Here is an 18,198-nt window from a genome sequence, read left to right as displayed (position 1 = left end):
AACAGAGGAAACAATTGATCTTGCACACAGGAAGCTACATGTTTAGCAGCTTCCTGTGTGCAAATGCAATGCCGGCTCCCACAGGAGGCAGGAAGCTGGCTGGGACCAAGGGTGCCCCGGAGGATGGGCTCCCTGGGCTGAAATCGGCAAGGGGAGGGTCCATGTGGCCCCCTCCTCCCAAAACAATTAATTAATAATAAAAGGCCAGGCCCCAGGGGATGGAGTCCCTGGGGCCAAAATCAGCAGGGGAAGGGGGTTACGCTCTCCCCATACAAATATTAGATCTCTCCACTGCATTCCCAAAAAAATGCCCCTGGGACTTGGCCCACCTGGGGGCTTAAAAAAAGCCTGCGCCGATCCCACCACCAGAGCTTAACGGTCATGTTGTCTGTACACTGGGCCTTTTCTTTTTTTAAATATTTTTTTCTGGGACTCTGCTCTAACTGCTTTGTGCTTGGTCTCAGTTCCATCCTGTGCGTGCCTGCTGCCTGCCTGTCCCAACTTCTCACTGCTTTTCCCTAGTGGCGCTTGCCACTAGGTAGTTATAGTTAGGACCATGTTTCCATAGGAAAAGCATTTTTTGACTTGCCTAGATCTTTGCCACCATTTGTTGAATCTTAATGACATTTACCAGAAAAAAGTGTTACAGTGATTCTTGTTGCACATGGAAAGTTTTGAGGTGATCCAACCTGGGGCCAAGAAAAAGGGGCTTGTGTTTCCCATGTTAATTTCCATAGGATTTTGTTGACACGACTACAGGCTGAACTACTGGACGGAATTACACCACATTTGGCAGAAAGCTAGCTGTCGATATGCAGATCACACTTTTGGTTATTTTGTGTGAATGTGTTCAGTAGTTTTTGAGAAATTTAGGGACAATTAAATTGGTTTATCTCTGGCCGCTGAGACTTCGCAACTAGTTCACAGAGACCGTGATGTATTCGCAAATACACATAACAAAGGCAGTTCTGCTGGCTGCAACTTGATCAGAAAGTTGTGGTCGCCATTTTATATACCAGGACACAGTCCCTGGGGTTGAAAAGTGGTATTAGAAATCAAAATAATGTGTTTGTAGGTAAAGTTAATATGTAAAAAATTATTTTTAGGATGCCACTCGATATTTGTGAATACGCTTCGAATGCTCTGCGCGGACCCCCGTGTAATGTTGCTACGAATTTGTGAATAACAGCGAAAAAAAAAATTGGGAAGTGTCAAATAGCTAATCTTCTTTAGTGATAGCAGTAGTGAGACACCCATGTTTGCCCTGACAGATGTTCTCAGATACTGATCCACACAATGAGAGACACACTGAGACCCTGATGCAGAGACTAACAGAGTGAGTGAGACTCTCATGCATTCACTCGCACATTGTATCAGACTGTCATGCAGTCACTTAGACACTCACTAATACCCTTATGCACTGAATGATTGATGCACTTAGACTTTCACACACTCACTTACACACCCATTCAGCATCTCATGCACTCACTAAGAAACCAACTCATAGTATTTGCACACAGTGAAAGACGGATTTAGAGTCTCATGTGTTCACTCATATATCCACTCAGATCCTAATGGACTGATTGAGAGACTCACACTGACATCTTTATGTACTCACTCATACAGCCAATGAGACTCTAAAGCACTCACTCACACAGCCAGTAAGACCCTCAAGCGATCACTCAGAGACCCACCAAGATTATTACGTACTCTCTCACAGGCCAAATCAGAGTGTTTTGCACTCACTCACAGACTCACTGACACTGTTGTGCACTCACTGAGAGCTGTAATCAGACTGTTATGCACTAACTTACAGACTCACTGACAGCGTTATGCACTCACTCGGAGATGCAGTGAGAGTGACATGGAGTAAGTGACACGCCCATTCAGACACCCCTGCACTTCCTCAGAAACTCACCTACATTGTTACACACTCACTCACATATCACTCATAGACCCACTCAGACTCTGGCACACTTTCACAACACCCAGTGAGACCCGCATGAATTCAGTCACAGATGTACTCATTTACAAACTCAGATCCATAGCCACTCTATGTAGTATAAAAATAGTTACTTAAACTTACTTATATATAGTGTGAGAAATACATATATATATCTGTTGACTATCTTAGAATGTTAAAATGGATGTCTGATTCTTAAGATTTTTTAAATATATACCTATTATTTGTGAAAGAGCTGCTGTGAATTGAAAGCCTGCTTTTGTTTTCTGTTTTTACTGCATCCTCGCACTAGGGTGGCCCTGCCAAGAGCCTTTGACTTTATTGTAACTATTTTTTACTTACATGTAAGTGCGGTGCAGAGTTTTAGGTTTGAAATAAAAGCTCTGTTGCCTTCATCTGTAAAATGCACACCGTCACCTCTATATTCACTGAAAAAAGGTTACAGGGGCGTTGTAGTTAGAAAATTGAATTAGAAAAACTATAGAAATTCACTCAAAAAAACAAATGTTTTAAGGATGTTATAGTTAGGACATTGAATTACAGAAGCCATAGAAAATCACTAAAAAAAAACCAAAGGTTACAGGGACATTATAGTTAGGAAATAGAATTACAAAAACCATAGAAATTCACTGAAAAAAACAAAGGTTACAGGAACATTATTGTTAGGTTAACACTCCAAACGTACAAAACCAGTGAAATTCAGTAGTTATAGTTAACTGAGCTAACTATAACTTGTGCCCCCATAATGCACTGCTTATGACCTCACATATTAATTCACTCATGACATGGTCAGTGACATCACTGATGACATCACTTATAACATGTAAAATCACATCATCCAATAAGTGCAAATGCCTGGAGCGATGTATGAATGGCTATGTGAGTGGCTCTGTGGGTGAGTGAGTGGTTGCCTCATTTGCTGCATTGGACAGTAAGAGGATCTGTAAGTAGGTGTATGTGTTAGCAAGTCACTGTGTGAGTAGGTGTATTTGCTTCACTGAGTGGGTATGTGAGTGGCTGTATAGGAGAGCGAGTGGGTTTCAGAGTGGTTATCTGAGCAAGTGAATGGGTGTCATTGTATTGGTGAGTGTGCTGGTAATGCAGTTACTGAATGGGTGAGTGAGAGGGTGTATGAATGGCTGTAAGTATAAGGGGGTAGCTGTGTCAGTTACTTTATGTGAGAGTGACTGGGTGTATGAGTGTCTTTTTCCTAAAGTGAGTGGGTGTGTCAGTTTTTATATAGTGAGAGAGTGGATGTGTGACTATTTGTGTTGGTAAGTGGGAGGGTGTGTGAGTGGTTACATGACTGAGTTACTGGGTGTGTCAGTGTCTCTACATGTGAATAGTTGTTTAGTTGAGTGATTGGGTGTGTAAGTGACTGTACTGATGAGTTAGTATCTGTGTCAGTGACTGTATGGGTGAATATGTGGGTGTGTGACTAGTTATATAACTGATTGACTGGATGTGTCTGTAGATGACTAACCTATTAATGTTTTTTTTTAGCGATTCTAAGATTAATGGGTGAGTGAGAAGGTGTATGGTTGTATGAGTTGGTGTGCAGGTAGCTGTATAAGTCTGTGAAAATAAAGGTTAGCATTGTTTGGGTGAGTGACTGGATGTTTCAGTCAATGTTTAAGAGAATGAGTGTATGGATGTCACCAGTTTTATGTATCTGTGAATAAGTATGTGAGTAGATGTCTATGTGTGTGGCTTTACAAGAGTTTGTGTGTGTGAATGAGTAGGTGTATGAGTGTTTGTGTGGATGATGTCATCAGTGATATCATCACTGATGCAATTTTAGATGCCATCAGATCAGTGATGTCACTGACCATGTCATGAATGATGTAATATGTAAGGTCATAAGCAGTACATTATGGGGCTGTAAGTTACAGTTAGCTCAGTTCACTAAAACTGCAACTGCTGAATTTCACTTGTTTTAGACGTTTGAAGTGTTAACTTAACTATATCATCCCTGTAACCTTTGTTTTTCAGTGAATATATATATATATATATATGTATATATATATATATATATGTGTAAAGATATAGATATATATTTATTCATATAAAGGAAGGGTCATCACAGGGGCTTCATATTTAAAGGCAGGTGAGATATCTAACATCTCCTTTCCTGGGGTTCCTCAGATTCTGACTCTTCAGAAAGGTCTTCAACCAGGAACTATCATGATTTATCTGCTGGAAGCAGTTCTAGGCAATGTCTTTTTTAAGGGGTCTTTGGAAATGTGTGATGCTATAGCACCTGTTAAAAATAAAAGCAACCATTGACAAACGGAAATAGTTCTGTGTTTTGTTGAGGCAGGTTTTTGTGTGTTGGCCATTAAGAGTTAGTTTGTGCATTGTTTTGTAACACAGTAATTCTAAAGGAAAAATGTATTTCCTGACTTTTTATATTTGTGGGAAGCCATTAAAAGTGGATTGAATTCAGATAGGTATAAACGTCCTCCCCCTTAAAAATACTAATACCGAAAGCAACCCTAGAGTGGGTGGAGATTATAGGATCTTAAGATGGCCTCTCATGGGCCTCTGAGAAATATAGATTGGCCTAGTGAATTGAGAATACCTGATCAGCAGCCAAAATGTCTAAGTGAAAAACACTTGAACAGTTGTATAACAGGCTCGGTAATTTTGTTTGGGGTGGTTCTTTATTTTAACTAAGCACTTGCTGTATGATAATTGTTCAATAGGTATAGTACAGTCAATGTGATGTTCTGATATTTGTTTAAGATGGGAAGCATACTTGGTACAAGAGTGATATTTGTTTGTCAAAGAGGATTATTTTAGGTTCTAGGAGTGTGCGTTTGTTCCATTGGATTTGTCTGAGAATTAGTGGAACTGTTTTAGTGTGATATTTTGTTACTAAAATGGCAGAATTGTTGACTAACATTTTTGAACTACCAATGACCTTTTTGAGATTTGTGAATTCATCTTCCTTGCCAGGGCAGGCCTGATCATCACGGCTAGCAGGTTTTTCCAAGTATACTGGTGAGAGATATGGTAGGAGTCTGTCACAGTTTTTTCTCCTATCCCATATTACCAGGAGATGGAGAATGCAGCTACAACTTACCTCTTGTCTTGAAGGACAGCCAGTCTGAATGATACCAATGTAGACAAAACTGATCATCATAACCAGCTTTAGGTTGTCCCAGCCCCTGGAGGCCTCTGAAAGAATTATGTAAATCTATTAGGTGTCAGGCCAACCATGTTACTGATACAAAAGAGGTCTGTTGTTTTTTAAACATGAAAAAAGTAGAATTAGTGACATGTTAAAGTAAGTGAAAGGGTTAAGAGATAGGAATAAGCAACAGTTTTATGATGTTTTTGTGTATGAATAGGTGGAAGGTGCATTTAAAGACAAAGGTTTAGTTTAGGGTATTAAGGGGGTCATTACAACATTAGCGGTAAAAGGCTCTTACTGCCGTGCAGAAGACCGCCAATACACCGCCGCGGCCGCGGAATTCCGCCACAGCTATTATGACACACATCCCGGAATCTGCCGAAATTCAGACACCCACAAAACTCCGCCACACCAAAGGTCAGTGATAAACCGGCGATAACAAATCCTCCACCTCCACGCCAACAGAAACACGCCCATGCTCTTACGACCCACTAATCCACGCAGCGGTCTTTTAACCGCGGAATTCCATTGGCGGTACACACCGCCGCACTCAAAATACACACACTTCTACAAAACACCGCCACATTGGACATTTCGAATTACACACACCTGATACACGTACACACACCGCTCCCACACACCCAATACCATATAAAACACACACCCACATCACCCACAAACCCCTACGACCCAAACATCACGAACGAAGGCCAGAGAGATTGCACAGAATAGACAACCCCATCACACAGAGGCACACAACACCATCACCCACACAACATCGAGGCACAAAACACCACACACCACTACACTCACCACACTCATCATCACATACACCACCCCACACATCACACACACCACCCCATGTCACGCCAAAGACACCCCCGCTTCTCCGAGGAGGAGCTCAGGGTCATGGTGGAGGAAATCATCCGGGTAGGGCCACAGCTTTTTGGCTCACAGGTACAGCACATATCAATAGCCAGGAAGATGGAGTTATGGCGCAGAATAGTGGACAGGGTGAACGCCATGGGACAGCACCCAAGAAATAGGGAGGACATCAGGAAGAGGTGGAACGACCTACGGGGGAAGGTGCGTTCAACGGTGTCCAGGCACAACATCACAGTGCAGCGGACTGGCGGCGGACCCCCACCTCCTCCCCCACAACTAACAACATGGGATGAGCAAGTCTTGACTATCTTGCATCCTGAGGGCCTCGGAGGAGTCGGTGGAGGATGGGACACTGGTAAGTCAAATCTTAACTATCATATCCCCCACCCTCACCCCCTCCCCTATCACCCCAAATCCTCACTAATGTACTGATAACACAAACCACCCATCCCAACACCAAGCCCTGCATGACACAACTAAGCATGGACACCCCTCACTAAAGCATGCCCACTGCACATACCCAGAACACCACCCAACCATCATCACACAAACCCAGACACAGGGATGCTTGCACTGGGGTACACGCACACCCACCCATTGCACACCATTACACACACACATGCAATAATCATGCTCTTATGCCCCTGCAGGAACCCGAAGGACCGTCACCACACCAGAGGGTCCAGACAACACCACTCCACCCCCAGAAGAGGCCCACAGTGACGATAGCAGCTCTGCCCTACTGGATCCTGATGACCAGCCCGGACCATCGTGGGCCTCGGGACAGTCGGTTCCCCTTGCACAGGCACAGCCCAACACTAACCTTCCACCCTCTGGTAACCCCAGCACAGCACCCACCCAGCGGGCCCAAACCTCCCTACCCAGGACAGGTCAATCAGCGGTGTGTCCACCACTACAGGGAACCCAGGGTAACCCACCGGAACAACAACAGGGACCTGGGGGCAGTGGTAGTGGGCACACGGTCCAGGGGACGGAGGCACAGGAACACAGGGGAACTGGAAGGGCTGCTGTGCGACAGGGGGCGGACAGGCCAAGGGAACCCACTCTCCACGAGGCCCTATCCTCCATGATGGGAGCATACCACCACTCCCAGGAGACGATGGCGACGGTCCTGGACAAGTTGCAGGAGACCCTGCGCCTGCAGGAGGAACACTATTTGGGGTTCAGGGAGGAGCTCAGGACCATCAGCTGCGCCTTGGGCACCATCGTAGGGGTGCTGAAGGACATACAGCACACCATGAGGGACACCGTGGCACTCCAAGGGGCCCCTGCCCACCACCTCCGCCGGCGCTAGGACAGGACGTCCCGCCACAGGACCAACACACCAGCACCCCACCCCCTGCAGACGGAGAACCACCAAGCAAGCGGTCCCTGACATCCAGGAACAGGACAGAGCAAGATGGCAAGACCCCTGCCAGGAAATGAGACCACCCTGATTGTCCTCCCACTGTCTCACTTTGTTACCCTGTCCATACTTAAACTGCCCCAGCTCCACTTCCTATGCCCAGATGGGCAATGCACTTGTGAGACTAATAGACTGGACTCTGCCATGGACATTCCTCCACCACCACCCATCCTCATTTTACAACCCCCCTCCATTTTTGAGCACTTCAATAAACACCCTTGAAACACAAAACAATCTGGAGTCAGTCTGTGATATAGTAAATATGTATTATCAATGACAGTGTCATAATGGGTGTCCCATTGTAAGGCTAACATACCTATGTTACACATCACAAGTCCTTGAAGGATGCAAGCAGTTGACACGTTGGTAACCACACCTGTGAAACCGTAATGGAAGGGTACAACTCAGTTACCAAATAGTGATTGAAATCGACAAACAGGATAGAGGTAGACGTGTGAAAGTTAATGTAATATAAAACCTGAAAATGTTCTCACCGGTTTCTCACTGGAAATATTGCTGTATGACTGACTCCCTGTTGTCGTTGTCTTCTTCATCAGCTTCATCCTCATCACTGTCCACAGGCTCCACAGACTCCACAGCTGCTACAACACCGTCATCTGGATCATCCTCCTGCAGAAAAGGCACCTGGCGTCGCAAAGCCAAATCATAGAGCACGGAGCAGGTGATGATGATCTCGCACACCTTCTTCGGTGAGTAGAATAGATATCCACCTGTCATATGGAGGCACCTGAACCTGGCCTTCAGGAGGCCGAAGGTGCGTTCGATCACACTCCTAGTCCGCCCATGGGCCTCATTGTACCGTTCCTCTGCCCTGGTCCTGGGATTCCTCACTGGGGTCAATAGCCAGGAAAGGTTGGGGTAACCAGAGTCCCCCAATAGCCATACACGGTGCCTCTGGAGTTGACCCATCATATCAGGGATGCTGCTATTCCGCAGGATGTAGGCGTCATGTACTGAGCCAGGGAACATACCATTTACCTGCGAGATGTACTGGTCTGCCAAACAGACCATCAGGACATTCATTGAATGATAACTCTTTCTGTTCCTGTACACCTGTTCACTCCTGTGGGGGGGGACCAGAGCTACATGGGTCCCATCAATGGCACCTATGACGTTGGGGATATGTCCAAGGGCATAGAAGTCACCTTTGCCTGTAGGCAAATCTGCCACCTCAAGGAAAATGATGTATCTCCTTACGTGTTTCAGCAGGGCAGACAACACTCTAGACAAGACGTTGGAAAACATAAGCTGGGACATCCCTGATGCTATGGCCACTGTTGTCTGAAAAGACCCTTTTGCAAGGAAATGGAGCACTGATAGCACCTGCACGTCAGGGGGGATTCCAGTCGGATGGCGGATTGGTGACATCAGGTCTGGCTCCAACTGGGTACATAGTTCCTGGATTGTGGCACGGTCAAACCGGTAGGTGACGATGACATGTCTCTCTTTCATTGTCAACAGGTCCACCAGCGGTCGGTACACCTGAGGATGCCGCCATCTTCTCAATTGTCCCAGTGGACGGTGCCTATGAAGGACAACAGCGAAGAATCAGTCATTATTCCTCCAGGTATGTACCCACAGTTACACACAAGACTACACCACTCACAAAACCATTCCTGTATGTGTGTTGAGTGTAGGCCTAATTATGTGTGACGCAGAGGTAAATTAAGCCAGGTGGGCCCCTGAAATGGCGGCTGCCTGACCTCTAATCTGGGACAATGGGATTGTGGGGTAACTGCGCTGGCGTTGCACACCATCGCGGTAGGCGGTCGTAGACCGCGGCGCAATGCTGCATTGGTTAACATTGGACCCTATGGGTCCCAGGAGCCAATGAACAGGTGCGCCAGCGGTGATGATGCGCACCGCCGCGGACGTCACCGCCATTTTCTATCTGTTCAATCACTAGATACCTGACCTTTGACAGGAGAGGACCTACACTGCAAATGCTGCTGTGACCTCGGTCTGGAAGCGACGATGGCTGCTGCGTCTGGGGAAAGGGCCCCTGCCTTCACTGCACAGGAGTTGGAGAAACTGGTAGACGGGGTCCTCCCCCAGTACACCCTACTGTACGGTCCTCCAGACCAACAGGTTAGTTGTAAGCACGTTGTATGGGCTAGACCTGGGTGGAGAGGGCTGGTTGGAAGAGGGAAGGGGGCAGAGTTCATAGAACAACAATGCATGGGAATGAATGGGCCACATGGCCAGAGTAGGGTGGGGGCCACTCACAACGACAGTGCAGTTGGTAATGACTGTTCCTCTTCCCTTGTGCATGTCATGTAGGTCAGCGCCCACCAGAAGAGGGACATTTGGCGTGCCATCGCAAAGGAGGTCCGGAGCCTAGGGGCCCACCAGAGACGGGGCACCCACTGCTGTAAGAGATGAGAGGACATTCGCCGCTGCAGCAAGAAGACGGCGGAGGCTCAGCTGGGGATGGCCTCCCAACGCACCATGACCCCCCTGATGTTCCGGATCCTGGTGGTGGCCTACCCGGAGTTGGATGGGCGCTTCAGGGCATCGCAGCAGACACAAGGGGGTGAGTACAACCTCATTCTGAGGACTTTGCGTGTAGTGGAGGTGTCTGGGTGGGGGAGGTGGGCTGTGGGTGTCCCTAGGCCAGGGTGAGTTCGGTAGGCAAAGACCCTCTGTAATGTAGGCCATGTGGCACTCTACCCCACCTCAGCAGAGTGCCAAGTCGAGGTACAGTTGTCCCTGTGGCATCCATGTGCGCAGATGTCCACCATTGCCATGTAGGCCATATCCCAGAAATTGCATGTGCAGAGGGCAGGAGCACGGCATAATGCAGGGGGCTGCTGTGTCTGTCTTGTCCGCCAAAGGTAGCGGTAATCCATGCACTAAAACTCTCTTTCTTCTGTCTCTCCCCCTTTTTGTGCTCTCCCTGTCCTTTTGTACATCAGCATCATCAGGCGGAGGTACAGTGGCACCGGAGCACGAGGGAGCTGCATCCCACATGGCCATGGAGGGCCACACCATGGACTCTGAATGCACCAGTGGGACGGAGGGCGAGGGGAGCTTCACGTCGGCCACCGGATCCCCAAGCAGCGATACGGACTCGTTCGTCGATGGGTCTCCCTTGTGGTGGCGGCACCATCTGTGCCCCCACCTCTACAGGTACAGCCGCCACCTCCCCTACCAGCCCGCCCTCCCAGCAGCCCCTCAGCGTTCGCCCCGGGCCCGCTCACCCAGGAGGGTGGCCATCACCTTTGCCCCAGGCACCTCAGGCCCTGCCCCATTCACCCCTGTTGCCCTCAGTGAGGAGGCCATTGACCTCCTCAGGTCACTCACTGTTGGGCAGTCTACCATTGTGAATGCCATCCAGGGTGTAGAACGAGAGTTGCAACACGGTAATGCATTCCTGGAGGGCATTCATTCTGGTCAGGCTGTCCTTCAGCGAACCCTGCAATCTCTGGCCTCAGCACTGATGGCAGCCATTGTCCCTGTGTCTAGCCTCCCCCTCCAACTTCCTCCACCCAGACCCAATCTCCTGTACCCCAGCCCATCCCAAGCACACCTACAGACCAGCATGCACACAAGTCAGCACACATAAGTAGCTCAAGCAAACATAGGTACCACACACACCACAGGCACTCACGCAAGCCTCACCCACGTACAGACATAGCAACATCCACTGCCTCCACTGTGTCCCCCTCCTCCTCTTCTCCCTCCTCCCTCCCAGTCTCGTCTACACACACACCTGCATGCACCACATCTACAGGCACCATGAATCGCACAAGGAGACCCAGCACCACAAGCCGCTCACCTGCACTCACCACCTCCACTGCCATTTACACGTCCCCTGTGTCCTCTCCCAGTGTGTCTGTGACGCCCCCTCCCAAAGTACACAAACGCCGGCAATCACTCACCCAACATCCATCCACCCCACGACAGCCTCCAGTACCTGCACCTGCACCCAAAACAGCTAAAGTGACACCTCCTACAACCACCTCCTCTTCCTCCACTCCCAGACCCCCTCCAACTACCCATCCCAGTGTTCGTCAGAAACTGTCCCTCTGTAAAGTTGACCTTTTTGCCCCCACCCCCCCCTCCAATTCATCAGTCCTGTTGTAGCGCCTCAGCCAAAAAGCCTCCAATACCAGTGGTGCGTGTTCAAAGTTTGTGGAGTGCACCGGCCACCAGGGCAGGCAGTGTGACCCGGAGCCAAGGCACTGGCAGCCCACCCCCTGTAAAGGCTCTAAAATTGGAGAGTGGACGACGGGACTGTGTGAAGACTCCTGGTGGGAACACAACTCACATAGGTTCCAAGGGGATTGGAGAGTCAGCTGTGACTCCACCAAAGGTGGGGAAGGGCCAGAGGAAGTCTGCCCAGCCTGTTGTGAGTGTCACGGTGGAGAAGTGCGCCATCATTTCCGGCGGTCAAGACACAACCGCCAGCACCGTCATCTCTGGTCAGGAGACCACCGCCGGAGTCAGTGCCCAGGAGGGCCCAAGTATCATCACTGGTCAGGAGACCACCGCCAGAGTCACAGCCCAGAAGGGCCCAAGTATCGTCACTGGTCAGGAGACCACCGCCGGAGACACAGCCCAGGAGGGCCCAAGTATCGTCACTGGTCAGGAGGAGACCACCGCCGGAGTCACATCCCAGGAGGGCACAAGTATCGTCACTGGTCAGGAGACCACCGCCACCGCCGGAGTCAGTGCCCTGGAGGGCCCCGGCTGCCACAGCTACGCTGGGCAATGGCGGAACGTCATGCCACACACCAATGCCCAGTGTAGAGAACGTCATGCCACACACCACTGCCCAGTGTAGAGAACGTCATGCCACACACCAATGCCCAGTGTAGGGAACGTCATGCCACACACCAATGTCCGTACCAGAACTGCCATGTCAAAGCACCGCTGAACATGGCAAAGACCGCCATGGGAAAGCACCGCTGAACAGTCCTGAACCGCCATGTCACAGCACCGCTGAACAGGGCAAAGACCGCCATGGCAAAGCACTGCTGAACAGTCCTGAACCGCCATGTCAAAGCACCGCTGAACAGGGCAAAGACCGCCATGGCAAAGCACCGCTGAACAGGGCAAGCACCGGGTAGGAATGAATGGACCGCCACATCAGGCATCCTTATCCCATGTGCACCTGGGACAGTGACAGGACAGGAACTTTCACGGGGAGACTCATCCAGTCTGGGCACCAGTCCCCCTCAGTACCAGTGGAGACCTGCATCTACTTGAGAGAATGTGGCTTTGCACTCCCCAGGATGGCACAGTGGGCAAGCCACCCACTGTAGAGACTTGAGAGACTGTGGCTTTGCACTCCCCAGGATGGCACAGTGGGCAAGCCACCCACTTGTGCGACTTGAGAGACTGTGGCTTTGCACTCCCCAGGATACATCAATAGGCATGGACCCCCGTCGTGGATCTGGCTTTGCAGTCATCCGGCTGAAGTGCCCCCTTCCCCTCCCCCTGAGGTGCCTGTAGTATTTCTATCTGATGCCCCGGCAGTGTTCTCTCCGATTGTGGTCAGGTATCCTTTGTGGGCCTCGCCCATGCATTTTTGGACTGTTGGTGCACGGACATTGTTATGTACATATCTGCATTACTTCTCGTATTGTATATAATTTTGACTCATTTTCATATATATCTGTATATTTTTGTATGACATGTATATTGCCACATTACAATGTTTGACCGAATTTCGCTTTGTCTTTTCATTCTTCCGGAGGGATTGTGGGTTGCTACTGTGATTTTTGTGAATGCATTGGTGTGTATGTTGTAATATGCGAGGGTGGGGGTGGGGGTGTTTCGTGGGTGTCCCCCTAACTTTTGCCTCCACCCTCCCCGTGTCGTAGGTGCAGTACTCACCGTTGTCTTCGGTGCCTACGTAGCTGTTGGTCGTAGAGGAGCAGAAACACAAGGGCAGGGAGTATTTGGAGTTACGGGTCCATGGAGTCCTCGCTCCTCGTGGGATGTGTTCAGGTGAGCATTTTCCCATTGCAATAGCTGTTTCCACCGTGTTTTTATCCACGGTGAATCCACCCCGGAAAAGGTGGCGGATTGGCGAGTTGTGATACTATGGGCGGTACATTGTCTCCCGCCTGTCTGTTGGCGGTGACCGCCGCACTGCTTGTCTGTACCGCCGTGGCGGGCGGTGTGTTAAAGTGGCTGTCTTAGTTGGCGGTTTACGCCAGGGTCATAATTTCCTTTTTTTATCCCCCGCCCTGTTTGCGGTATTACCGCAGCTTTAACACCGTCCGCCAGGGTTGTAATGACCACCTAAGTGTTTATTCCACATTTTCAACATTATAACGTTCTTGATTATCCATTTTTGTAATGATTAGCAAAAAAAATTAAAATGAGTGCCTATTTGTTTATTTTTTATTATGGGGTATTCACATTGGGATCATGTTATACAACGCATTTTGTTCACACCCACAATCAGCATAATTTCCTCTGATCTATATTCACCCAAAGAAAAATAAACATATGAAGACAAATCCACATGTTCTTTTTTTGTACATGACTTGCATGTGGACCAAAAGTCAGTGTACTCTAAACTCTGGGGTAAAGATGGGGAAACTCGAGAACAGGAGAATGTGGAATGCAGGGGGTCGGATGGAGAGACCCACGATAAGGGAGAACAGGCTTCTGCAGCTCCTGTGTCTTCTTACGAGGAAGCTTGAAGTTACCATCGTCTGGGCCAACAAAAGGAGAAAGTACAGCAGACACCAGCAATTTATACAGGCCTCTGATGCATGCATAGCCAAATAAAAATTGTGGGTCTGTTTAGTTCTATTTGTACTCTTAATGCATGAGGATTAGTGGGTAGTAAACTTTTCCTAGTAGTGCATAGTTCTCAGAGATTATGAGTCACGCATTGATAAGTGAGAGAGCAGAATATATTTTGCTGGGAGGAAGGAACTGGCATTGCTAGATTAGGGGATACTGGCATGCTGCTGGTGCTTTACATACAGGGGCAGAGGGTGGCTGGAATGGCAGCGGTGCTCTTATGCATAGGTACTGGTTTGGTGAGGTGCTTTATATATAGAAGGTACAGATATGGCAAAGGTACTTTACATATACCAATATGGTGAAGATGATTTAAATGCATGTTTATTTACAAGCAAAGTGCTACTGGTTTGGCAAAGGTAATCCACATACAAGAGTAGCATTATAAATGCTAGAAAGTACCCCATGCTGCTCAGTGCAAGGATATGTGCAAGTCCATATGGAGAAACAAAGCTGAAGGCTCTTTATAAGGTTATTGAACTCTGAGGTGACTTGCCATATCCTTATCATGTACGGGCGGAGGTACTTTAATCCTTGTAATACATGGTCATACCATCATCTTTCCCTGAAACCACTTAAATACTTGGTGTACAGCTCTTTCATGTTTGTAAACATAAAAAATAAAAAGAGAATCTGTAATGCAAAATTAGATAGAAGCTGTAAGATATTTGTTGCAAAAATGTATTAGAATTAGTTTAAACCAAGTCAGTTCTTTAAAAAGGCATAATAGCTCTAATTTTGTAGTAACATGCAAAAAGATTCTAACCTTTTCCATAATTACCTAAAGGGTGCAGAAAATAAACACTTTGCCTTAAATATCTTCTTTTTGCTTGTCACTCTACAGCTAGAAAAACAGAGCAGAAGAAAGAAAAACAATGTTTTTTCATTGTTTAAACACTTTCCCCAGAGGCAGCAGTAATTTTTATGTGAGAACCCAACAGTTATAAGGTACTGTAATAAGTTATTAGAGTTGAGTGGGTAAGTCATTTCTTCATAATAGGTGTCTAGGAGCATTGCTAGTCGCTTATTTTAAAGAAATTAGAGATAGGTTTTTATACAGGTATTGCAGAATTCCATGTATTATAGAAAACATAAAGGTCTCTGTTAAGGCAAATTAAGTTTGTCTACTGAGATCAGTTGCAAATTAACACTCAAAATCATATACATCCCCCCAAAAAAATGTGTTTAAGAAAGTTGTTCTGGTGTTATCCAAAGCCAACAATAATTCCCCGGCTACTGTACATTATCTAATCAAAACACCAGTCCCATACAGTGCTCATACTCACTGATGGCGCCAAATGTGACTTCACACGTTACAATATTGTCAACAATATCACAATTGATAGAATCATAACATTTGTGATAGGAATAACATATTATGTCACTGTTCAATGACCTGTAGTATCATCTATAGTCTAAAGTTATCTGTAGATCTTATGTAGCGACGAATGGGTGCAAATCCAATGAAGAAATGTCTTCACAGAGATTACACTGCTGGTGTCATCTTTGATAACGTATGTGAGCTAATGGCCAATGCATCTGTTGGCATCATCGTGTCAACAAAAGTTTCTTCTTGTAATGTATGTTTTATATTTCAATAGACAATAATAACTTCTAATAACAAATGGTTTCAGTTTTTCTGTAATAATATACTTTAAAAATTGTTTGGAATTTGGCTGTACGGTAGCCAGAAGTACCTGTTGGGAACAGGAAATCAATGAGCATAGTGCACATTGGGTATTATCTGCAGCCCTGCATAAGCGGCACTGACACATGGTCCACCCCTCATTCCTGCCCCCAAAATCCACAGATCACAGCCTTCGGCTCCTTAACAGGATGTGGCCTTTGGTCACAGCTTGTCCCCAACTGGTAGCTGAAGGGCCTGTTTTGAAAAGTCTTCAGCCGTGACCAGCAGAGAAGGTGCACTTAGAGCAATCATCTGCCAATGATACAGCCACTCTAGCTGTGTCTAAAGGCTACTGGACACAGAGGCCCTCATTACGAGTCTGGCGGTCCTAGGGCTGCCAGACTTGTGGTGGCGATCCGACAGCCATATTATGATCGTGACAAAAACGGTCTGACTGCCGGCACCATCACTTTTTTGCTGGCCCACGGCGTGGCAGTGCCGGTGGTCTTAATCTGGCAGGGCAGTGATGCAAGCAGCGCTGTCCTGGGGATTACATCTCCATGTCCGCCAGCTTTTGCGTGCCGGTTCCACAGAAATGAGGGAAAGATGCGATTATTTAGATAAATTTGAGGTTTGTTGAGGATTCTGGGTAAGAAAACACTAGGGGATCCACGCAAGTCACACCGCCCTGGACTCCCTGGCATGTCTAGTTTTCAGAAATATCTGGGTTTGGTAGGTTTCCCTAGATGGCTGCTGAGCCCAGGACCAAATATGCAGGTGCCCCCCTGCAAAAACAGGTATTTTCGTATTTGATAATTTTGAAGTATCCACGTAGTGGTTTGGGGCATTTCCTGTTGAGGCACGAGGCCCAACCACACAAGTGAGGTACCATTTTCTTATTGGGAGATGTGGGGGAATGCTGAGTAGAAGGAAGTTTTTTGGCCCCCTCAGATTCCAGAACTCTCCTAGGTGTCTAGTTTTCAGAAATGTCCTGGTTTTCTAGGTCTTCCTAGGTGTCTGATGAGCTAGGGGCCAAAATCCACAGCTAGGCATTTTACAAAAAACAGGTCAGTTTTCTTGGGGAAAATGTGATGTGCCCATGTTGTGTTTTTGGGCATTTCCTGTCGCGGGCACTAGGTCTACCCACACAAGTGAGGTACCATTTTTATCAGGAGACTTGGAGGAATGCTGAGTGGAAGGAAATTTGTGGCTCCTCTCAGATTACAGAAGTTTCTATCATCGAAAGTTGAGGAAAAAGTGTTTTTTTTTGCCAAATTTGAGGTTTGCAAAGGATTCTGTGTAACAGAACCTGCTTAGAGCCCCACAGGTCACCCCATCCTGGATTCCCCTAGGTGTCTAGTTTTAAAAAATGCACAGGTTCGGTAGGTTTCCCTAGTTGCCGGGTGAGCTAGAGGCCAATATCAACAGCTAGGCACTTTGCAAAAAACAGGTGAGTTTTGTTTAGGAAAATGTGATGTGTCCACGTTCTGTTTGGTGGCATTTCCTGTTGCGGGCATTAGGCCTACCCACACAAGTGAGGTACCATTTTTATCAAAAAGCTTGGGGGAATGCTGGGTGGAAGGAAACTTGTGGCCCCTCTCAGATTCCAAAAATTCCTATCATCGAAATGTGAGGAAAAATTGTTTTTTGTCAAATTTTGAGGTTTGCAAAGGATTCTGGGTAACAGAACCTGGTGAAAGCCGCACAGGTCACCCCATCCTGGATTTCCCCCTGTGTCTAGTTTTAAAAAATGCACAGGTTTGGTAGGTTTCCCTAGATTTCGGCTGAGCTAGAGGCCAAAATCGACAGCTAGGCACTTTGCAAAAAACAAGTCATTTTTTGTTAAGGAAAATGTGATATGTCTATGTTGTGTTTTGGGGCATTTCCTGTCGCGGGCACTAGACCTACCATCACAAGAAAGGTACCATTTTTATCAAAAAGCTTGAGGGAATGCTGGGGGGAAGGAAATTAGTGGCTCCTCTCAGATTCCATAAATTGATTTCACCGAAATGTGAGGAAAAAGTGTTTTTTGTCAAATTTTGAGGTTTTGAAAGGATTCTGTGTAACAGAACCTGGTGAAAACCCACAGGTTACCCCATCCTGGATTTCCCACTGTGTCTAGTTTTAAAAAATGCACAGGTTTGGTAGGTTTCCCTAGTTTTCGGCTGAGCTAGAGGCCAAAATCGACAGCTAGGCACTTTGCAAAAAACAAGTCTTTTTTTTTTAGGAAAATGTGATGAGTCCATGGTGTGTTTTGGAGCATTTCCTGTCGCGGGGACTAGGCCTACCCGCACAAGTGAGGTACCATTTCTATCAGGAAACTTGGGGGAATCCTGGGTGGAAGGAAATTTGTGGCTCCTCTCAGATTCCAGAAC

This window comes from Pleurodeles waltl, chromosome 10 (assembly GCF_031143425.1).
Source record: "Pleurodeles waltl isolate 20211129_DDA chromosome 10, aPleWal1.hap1.20221129, whole genome shotgun sequence".
NCBI lineage: Eukaryota > Metazoa > Chordata > Amphibia > Caudata > Salamandridae > Pleurodeles > Pleurodeles waltl.
Note: the sequence above shows the minus strand (reverse complement) of the source record.